Source organism: Centruroides vittatus, unplaced genomic scaffold, assembly GCF_030686945.1.
Source record: "Centruroides vittatus isolate TY-2023 unplaced genomic scaffold, ASM3068694v2 contig_329, whole genome shotgun sequence".
In the NCBI taxonomy this organism is placed as follows: domain Eukaryota; kingdom Metazoa; phylum Arthropoda; class Arachnida; order Scorpiones; family Buthidae; genus Centruroides; species Centruroides vittatus.
In genome coordinates, this window is record NW_027122113.1 from 3,099,585 (window position 1) to 3,108,869 (window position 9,285).

General features: G+C 30.4%; 1 long non-coding RNA gene across 2 annotated transcripts; it reads left to right on the plus strand.

The window, feature by feature from the left end:
- The first annotated feature begins 302 nt into the window (after nt 1-302).
- LOC136973804 (uncharacterized) lies at nt 303-3,963 on the plus strand. Of its 2 annotated transcripts, none has more exons than XR_010880553.1 (3): nt 303-517; nt 2,850-2,900; nt 3,591-3,963. It is a non-coding gene; the product is annotated as an uncharacterized lncRNA (long non-coding RNA). The 2 variants fall into 2 exon arrangements; XR_010880552.1 differs by lacking the exon at nt 303-517 and adding an exon at nt 2,336-2,764.
- Nucleotides 3,964-9,285: the final 5,322 nt, after the last annotated feature.

Sequence of the window (9,285 nt, forward strand, 5' to 3'; positions counted from 1 at the left end):
GGGGAATAGATCCCGAGATAAGGAGACAGACACCGTTTGATCTACAATAACTGTTGAGAGAAATCTGTTTGCAGATTCGAAAGATCTATAGTTAACTTTATTTAAATTGGTAATTCGGAGAGGATGGTGGAAAAAAACTGGGAAAAGAGGGAGAATGGAAAACTGCAGTGTATCAGGAACACCTACTACAAGAAAGATGACAGTTTAATAAACATAGTTTGATGGAAGTGCCGAGTCGAATTCTGACTTTATTTATAGTTACAGCAGATTTTCGGTGTCCTTGTGTGGGTGACAGGTCCGACTGTATTCCGATTGGCTCCGAAACTTATACTTGTCGGACGCAGACGAGAAGCGGAGAAAAAATCCATCAATCCTTCAGGAATCGCCATCGTCTTCGGTTTTCCTCCGTAGAAGTCCTCAAGAAAAAAAGATGGCCGACAAAGAAGGAATGAGTCTGGTTGTTAATTATATAGTTTTGATCGTCCTCCTACTTATACTATGGGTTCTCTATACCGGGGTAAGTTTCTTTTAAGTCGAGGGGAGCTTTTATACTTTGCTCGCTTGCAATCGCGAAAAGTTGAGACATCTAAATATGGCAAAGAATTAATTAATAAATCTTAATCTTTAGTAACTATGCATAAAGATAGCTACTGGTTCCTTCAATATATGTACGTTTTTAAATGAAATAATCTAAACGGCCATAATAATAATGGCAAAATATCGTGTTTTATTACGTCCATAAAAAATAAATTAATTACTAGAATTTTCTAATTATTCTTACTTTAGTTTGCTTTCACGGACGGGCAGTAGCGAACTGCAATGATAAATTTCTCATTAAACTCTCGTTGAAAAATATTTACTTTTAAAATTTTTATTAAAAATTATCGAATAAAGTCGTACAAATAAAACAGACAAGAATCGTTCTTTAATATTTAAAAACTTTTAGTTGAAGCACTCGTTATCTCGCTGGCTTGTACTTTATCAACTTAATATATAAATGAATCGTTACTAATCGAGATGGTTGGAAGGTATATCTTCCGATTTTACTTTTTATCAATCAAAAAATCTTCAGGTTCAAATTTACTCGAGTGTCATTCACATCATAACCTGGTCGAAAGCCAAGAAACCTGAATCACTGCCGAAAAACCGTAAGTGGGTGATCATAATAAAGTGCGATATATGCTTCAAAATTGCATTAGATCTTAGGAATTTAATTTCGAAATGTTTAAATCCTTTGATTTCAAGGAATTTAGGGGTGAAGCTGAAAAGTTTTTGATAAACATCATGGTCGATTAAACTTATCGACTGAACACGCAAAATAAAAGTTAATTAATCGAGCATTTAAAAAAGATTATCAATGCTTTTAATCATAGAAATTATGTCAGAAGTAGTAATTAACACATATATTATTTTTCTTTTGACAGAACATTTTGTAGTGTTGCCAAATAGGTTTCGTTACGTAATTATTTATTCAAGATTTTAGACTGATTAATCTCGTAATAAATAGCGTGCTTGAGATTATTAATATAAATTAATCTCGGTCCCGATGAGCGAGACAATTACTTACTTAATCTCGTCCACCATTTAATAAGTTGAACTTTCTCTTGTAATTACTTACAGGTTTAAAAGAATTAACCAAATGTTTAATATTTTTGCAATAATGATTAAATTAAATATCATGAATTTTAGTAAATTCGTTAAAGGAATATTATGCTTAAAGGGAAATGTTGATTTCCAAATTTAGTTTCGGGTTATATTAGGTCATTGCGTCATTTCCGACCTCCTCGCGGAGTTTCTGCGATCGAAATTTCTGGATTTGATCCAGATATGAAAAAATAAACTTCTTGCATGTGAAAGTATAGACGTGAACATAAGCCGAAAACATTTCCGCTATGAATAGTCTTAAAACTTTTTTCTAATTATAAAATCCCGAGAATCACCACTTATTTTCAAAACCGAGGTCAGAATAATCTAAATAATCTCGAAACAGGACTCTGCTGGATCAACTAATTAATCTCGTTCCAGTTTTAATTTTTCAAATGATAAGCGCGTTAATTAATTAATTGTAATCAATTCTGTTTATCAAAGACCATCGCAAAATTGGCTTTCAGTTTGCGAACCACAATTATTTTTCTTCTTTTATTCTATTAATCATTACCGTAATAATATAAATATGATCAGTTTTACGCGCAAATTTATGTAATATTCGAATCGCCAGTTTGAATCCACCTTTCGTTATGAATGGAAACTTTCAAAGTGATTTTTTTCCCCTTGGTTCTCTATACGTGGCATCATTATAAATGATTTGACACGATTCCAGAAGCAACAAAAGACGTGTCGCATTCTACTCTTGTTTACTTTTTTCCGCGAGTTCTTCGAACTCGCAACCTCCGCTCTTAACTTTCTGACCTCATCTCGTTGTCTTATTCGGCAAGGAACCAGATCCTATTTTCTAATTTAAAACGGTCTTTCGAAATCGTTGCGGGGGAAGCCATCGGAATTCGTAATAATAACGCAATTCTTCTTGGGTAACGACCCATCTTTCCTCCTATTGGTTCGAGTTTTGAATAAATAAGACCCTCATCCTCGGGTTCCCTTAAGAAACAATCCAAAGTTGACAAGAGTCAATTGCCGCTCTTTGCTGTTCAAAACTTCCACTTCTGAAATGGGTCTGTTCGATAAACACGGTTCAACTTTCTACCTCGTCATGAATTATTCCATCTTAATTGTATTATTAGGATCTCTCTGGGTATTGTCTAGTGTAGTGAGTATCATAATGTAATCTAATACAAGTTGGAAAATATTAGTGAGTATACGTGTATTAACATATTTCCTTTCTTCTCTTACAGTTGTAAAATGGTAATTCGTCAGTTTTTAAAGAATGAAGAAGGACAATCGAGGTAAGTCTGACATAATTCTTAAATCGAGGCAAAATTGCTTACTAGATCACCAAAATTGCCCCCCTTTTACTCTTTCCAACCTATCAGCATCAACTTGTAAGAGGGCCTTTTATCAGGCCTATCGCAGGTTTGGCCCATAATGGGCAGCTAGATGCTGAGTGATAGAGCATGATGTATCCAGGGTGGACCACACCCGAAATATTTCGATTTGTTCCCGGATCCCTCAGAACGGTATATTGAGCCTCAACCTCTCACTATCTCCCATCAAATTGTCGAAAAGCTTAACGTTTGAAATACTTCGTTTTAACACTAATCGAACGGTTTAAATACTGTTCGTTATAACGAGGTAATGCATTTTAAATATTACTTTCGAGCTCAATAAACGGGATTTTATATTAGAAACAAAATTACATATAATTTTTCGAGTCACAAACTTACTCAAATAGTAGTTTTGAAAGTAGAAAAAAAAAAAAAGATAAATAAGAATCTGGGTAATATCCAGACAGACAGAACACGTCCATTTTTAGTTAGGAAGATATCATTGGCTTTCCTGTTTTCTTGCCAAATTATGGTAAGGAATATCTTCGTAATATTAAAAGTAATCCGCACAGAGTTTATTTAGTACATAATTTTAGATTTTAGGGTCAAACGACCGAATGTCTGAATAATTTATCTTAATTTTTTTAATAGCCTTTTTCAAGTACGGAGTCGAGGAATGGATGCAAAAACGAGGGAGAACCAAGAATGGGGTTCTTGATTTTTCGTAAGGATATGGAAAAACCTGAACGCTTAGGATTCTATCGAATTTGGATAAAAAACAGAAAAAATACCCAAAAAAATTATTAAAATTGAAGTAACTTATATACAAAAGTGAAGTTTTTTTAGTAAAAAAATGTAGAATTTTTGTTTTTATTATTTTTAAAGATTGTAAATATTCATGATAGACGTTTAAGTTTTATAAACATTATTATTTGTCAAAAAATAAATAAATAAAAGAACCAATATAAGAAAATGTTTTTGTAATTAACCAATAGAAAGATCATTAAAAAAAATTTTAAGTGTATTTTTGTATTCTTATTTCTTATATGTTAGAAGTATTTTTTTTCATTAATTTATATAAGAATTATCTATTTTAACAGACATAAATGGATTTGCAAAATTGGGAGAGAGTGAGAAGTTTTCGAACTAAATAAATTACCAATTAAATTCTCAATAAAATAGAACTTTAAAGGATTCTTCATAACTAGTGGCCAATCATGAATTACTAAATTAACACTGTTTTGACCATTCTTTTAAGTCTACTTCACTATTTAATAACACTAAATATTGTTTAGAAAACTGTTCATAAATAACTATTCAAATAAACTGGGGTGTGAGTTGGTTGTTGAAGGTGTTGGTGAACTTTTCGCAGAGCTTAACAGTTGTATTATAACGTACCAGGAAATTATAACCGTATTTTGGTCGAGTTAAGGATGTGGATATTCGTCAATAGATTGATTTTGGAATTAATCATATGCCTATTATTAATTGGTGGAATAGAACCTAATCCAGGTCCTCTTTCCCGTTCTCCCCAACATTTGAGTCAAATGGAGATGCAAAACAGGGGGCGTGGTAGGCCACGTAAGCAAAATTTTAAAGAAATAGTTAAAGAAAATCAAGTGGATAATCTATTGAATGAAGAATTTCTTCAAATTGAGGAGGAGTGCGGTGGAGGTAGTCTTGATACCACAAGATCTACGAAAATACCTGAATATTTTCAAGCATTAAGAGATAAGGATCCCCTGGTACAGGAAGATTCACAATACACACTAAAATCAATATACGAACTACTACAAAATAACTTTTCACAGCTTAATAGGGAAATTCAAGGAATCAAGACAGAACTTAATTTAATGAAGGAAGAAAAAAAGCATTTTCAAGAAGAACTAGTGAGAGTGTCACAGAAAATGGAAGAAATAGAGACATTATCTAAGAACAATAGCCATTTCAGAGGTATGTTCGAATTTGAACTAGATAAATTAAAAAATGAGAGAACTAATAGAAATATCATAATCATAAATTTTCCTTTTACTTCGACCGATTATGCTAACGAAATCAATCAGTTTATTAAAGAGGATTTGAGAATTAAAAATATCTCTATAGAAAGCTTAACCAGGATAAATTATAACGGATCTAACCGTATTGTGAAGATTGTAATAGATTCCTTGTATAATAGAAACTTGATATTAAAAGAATTTTGGAAATTAAAAGCTAAAGTTAATAACGAAGAAAGGAGAAAAAATAAAACAATTTTTACAGCCGATTTATGCAAAAGATCCAGATTAAGAAGGAAAAAATTACAAACGACAATTAAACAAGAAAGATTAAAAGGTAACAAATTTATTATCAGAGATGACTGTTATATCATAGAAAATAAAATATTCACGTACGACATTAATTTAGATAAAGTAATACAATTAAATCAATTTCTTCCTAAAAATTACTTAAGTTCCTCCATTGAGAAATCCGAATAGTGATTCGAATATTTATAATGTTACAACAATAAACCCAGGAAAATTCGTACTGGATGAAAGAAAATCGGAAATACAGATATTCAATTAGTCAATGTAAATTTAACAGTAAATTTTCCTTCTATAAATACAAACTGTAATAATAATAATAAACGTCTAATGGGTTCTGGAATTTCCAAGTCTGTAAGGAAAGTTTCATAGTGTTGCCTAAGCTAATATGAAATTCTACTTCATCATTGGTTTAATAGTGACATGGTTATCTGGAATGCGTAGAAACTAAGGATTTTTACTACGAAAACATACATTGGCAAGGCGCGGTGTATTAGTGGATTGTGCATCTGTCTGGTGACCTATTGCTACTGGCCAAGGAATAAAGATAGACGAGCTATATCTTTTTCGATACAACTAATACTAAGAGGGAATTCCGAAAAAGTAAATATTGTAGTTACCTAGGCTTCACCTATACCAAGTTATGGAGATGAGAGGAAGGTTCATGTGACAGTGAGTTCTAGCAGAGTTCGGAACAATAGTATCGGCATATTATCGCATGAGGGAATTAAAAATCTTATAGGAACTAGGACAATTTAAAGGAGGTACTATAATTACATCATTTTAAAAGTATTAAAAAAATATGACAGTTAACCTTAAACAAAGTTGATATGATATTGTTATGGACGTAGGGATCTTTCCCAATTTATGTTTTGTTCTTGTTAAGAAGCATTAGTCCCAAAATGGATATTACTTCCGTGTGTTGTATATGATTATCAACGTAAATAGCAAATACAAATTTCTTCTCATACAGCAGAATTGTAACTAATTATAAGATATCCAATTTGTTAAAATTTTTGTAATTAAGTTATACACCATCTTATTTAAAAGTTAAACCTTTCAATAATGAATATATGTCAATGTTAAACTAAATAACTAAGATATATTATATGGAACTAATATGTTGTAATATGATTGTGATTGGTTAATAATTGAAACACCCCATGTAACAGGTTCAATCCTATTACAATAAACATTACTTACTTACTATTCAAATAAACTATTTGAGTAGTTGTTATTTATGAAGTTTTATAAACAATATAAACAAACTGGTTAATATATTACAAAATTATACAATGAAATATTTATCTGAAGAACTGAAACAAATGTCACTTATAATCCCACAAAAGTATATTTAGAAAATAACATTTTTTCTTGGTAATATTTTAATAGAAATGCATTTTCAAATAGGCAAACAAATACTGGTTGTTTGGTTATATTTTACATCAATTCTGACTTATATAGTTTCTCACAGATGGCTTTGTTTATCTGTTAGCAAACAGCATTATCCTCAAGCCACTAAATTAGTTTCTTCGATTGAGATACTAAACAACTTGAGTTGTTTCTGTTTGTTTCTTGCACTCTTGTCTTCTGTTTAACCAGAAGATGAGAGGATACGAAAATACTAATAAAAATTATTTTGGTTAAATGAAAACTGGTCGACACACAAAAAACCCATTTAAAAATTTTGTTTTTTTGGCATAGTTGAACATTTTATTATTCGTAGATTTACTCATTTTTATGCTAAAGTGCAATAATAATTATATTATTGAAAAATGAATACAATTGAATTTCCAGAAGTTCAAAGTAGTTAATAAAACAAAAAAAATATTAGGTTCATAAAATATTCAGAATGTATCAAAATTGAAAATTTATTCTTTCTAAATCAGCTGAAGTGTGCAAAAAATAATAATCTGTAATGGCTGAAAAATGTAATTCTAAATCAGCAATTTCTATTTCATAAAGCTTAAATATAATTCAAAATTTTCTAAATTCAAGTCTATAAAAGTTAAAAGCTTTTATAGACTTGGATAAATTTTCTTTATGGATTTTAGATTTTATACATTTCTGAAGTTCTGTTCCTTTTAATTTAATCTTTCATTTCTATCAACTATCTTTGTGTTTATAGTAACACTACTTTAAAGTTATAGTAGTAGTACTACTTTAAATTGCAAATTAATAACAAACATAGACAACTGGGAAATAACATGTTATGTGTTGAAATTGTTATTTCCCAATTTACTATGCCTAAAAAGTATAGAAAATACTCATTTCCTTTCTTAACTAGGTCAGTAATATTTGGAAATGTAATAAAAATGACTAAAAAAGATTTACAAGTGAGTGGTTTTTTCAGATTACAATTACATTGTAAATCACTTTCACAAATCAGCTTCCAAATATAGCCAGGCTCCCATCATATTCTTGTTAAACTGCATGGATAGCAGAATCCAAAGTCTCATACATCCTAGTGAAAGTGTTGGCAGACTCTTCCAAGTTCACTCCCATGTTATTCTTGAATTTATCATGAGCATTGGTAATTGACCTTAAGGAAATCCTGCAATGTGGTTGAACATTTTAGAATGTTCTCAAACATTATGTAAATTTCTCACTGTTTAATCAATTGTAAATGTTCTAGAAAATAGGTACATTTTTCAAAATATCATTATATTAGTCACAAAAGCAAAGTTTCAAAAAAAAAAAAAAAAAAAAGCTATTTTCTATACTTTTTAAGCATAAGGAACTGGAACACTTGCTAATCTAGAACAAAAAGTGTTACAATGTTATGGTATAAATTGAAAATAGTTAAAGAATGTCGTCAAATGGTTATATTTGACAACATTCTTTAACTATTTTCAATTTATGGGCATTTAAGGCTACATGAAATTTTCCATTTTTATGAAAGAGATATATGTACTGGAAAAGGTTGGAATCAATGGTCTAAAAATTATCTTAGTTAACAGTCTGAATTATATAATACAAATATGTTAATAACTAATTGTTATAATTATAATTAACATAGTTTAATAATTGCATTAATAACTGTAATTGAAGCATAACATAATTATTATTAACACTTTATTTAATAAATAAGCAAAATTAAATAAAATATTCAATCTATCATACTTGCTATATTTGTAAATTATTTATGAATATAGCAAGAGTAATAAAAGGAACACATTTCATGAGGAGTAAAGTAAACTGATGACATTACCCAAAGCAGATAATAATAGAAACAGTTATGCATTTTGAAAGGAAAAATAATTAATTCTACTAATCTTCTCATTTTAAAATGCTTTACCATTTATGTTCAATATAGGAATATATATATTATACAGTAGAGCATCGTTTATCCGAATCAATTGGGGACTGGGGTTGTTCAGATAACTTATTTTTCGGATAACCGATTATATACGAAAAAAAATATTAACCTATCCCATGTTGAAATTTTTCTCCGTTGTGTGTCGCTTCGCGTTGAATTTTTGTTGATGTTAAACCTAACATAAATTTTTTAATGGCATCACTGTTCTTTTTAATGTCCGATATTGTGGCATTTCCAACTCCATATTTCCGAGCTAAGCTTGATCCACTAGCACCACATTTCAACTTATCTATTATTTTAAGTTTATCAGAAACACTGAGAACAATGCATTTAGGTTTAGTTGCCATTGTGAATGGTACAATAACTATAGCACGATCTGTTACAAGTATAAAATTCACAGATCCAAAATTAATGTCTCTAGATGGAAACAGATTTTGATTCAGCACAACACACATCCCAACACAGTCCTCAGAAAAATACCACACAAAAGTGCCAGGGCTGCCGGCTAAAACACACAACAAAAAAATATTGTAGCCCAAGACATAGCCAAAGATTGCAGTGCCACAGCACTAGCAGAAATTTAAAATTTCCAACTGGAACGCTTTCGGTTAACTGACATTTCGGCTGATCGGCTTTTGGATAAACAACACTCTACTGTAGCTTCAATGTTTGCTATTTTTGTAACTAGAAAGGAGGAAAACTTTTCAAAATAAATTATTTGATTTTC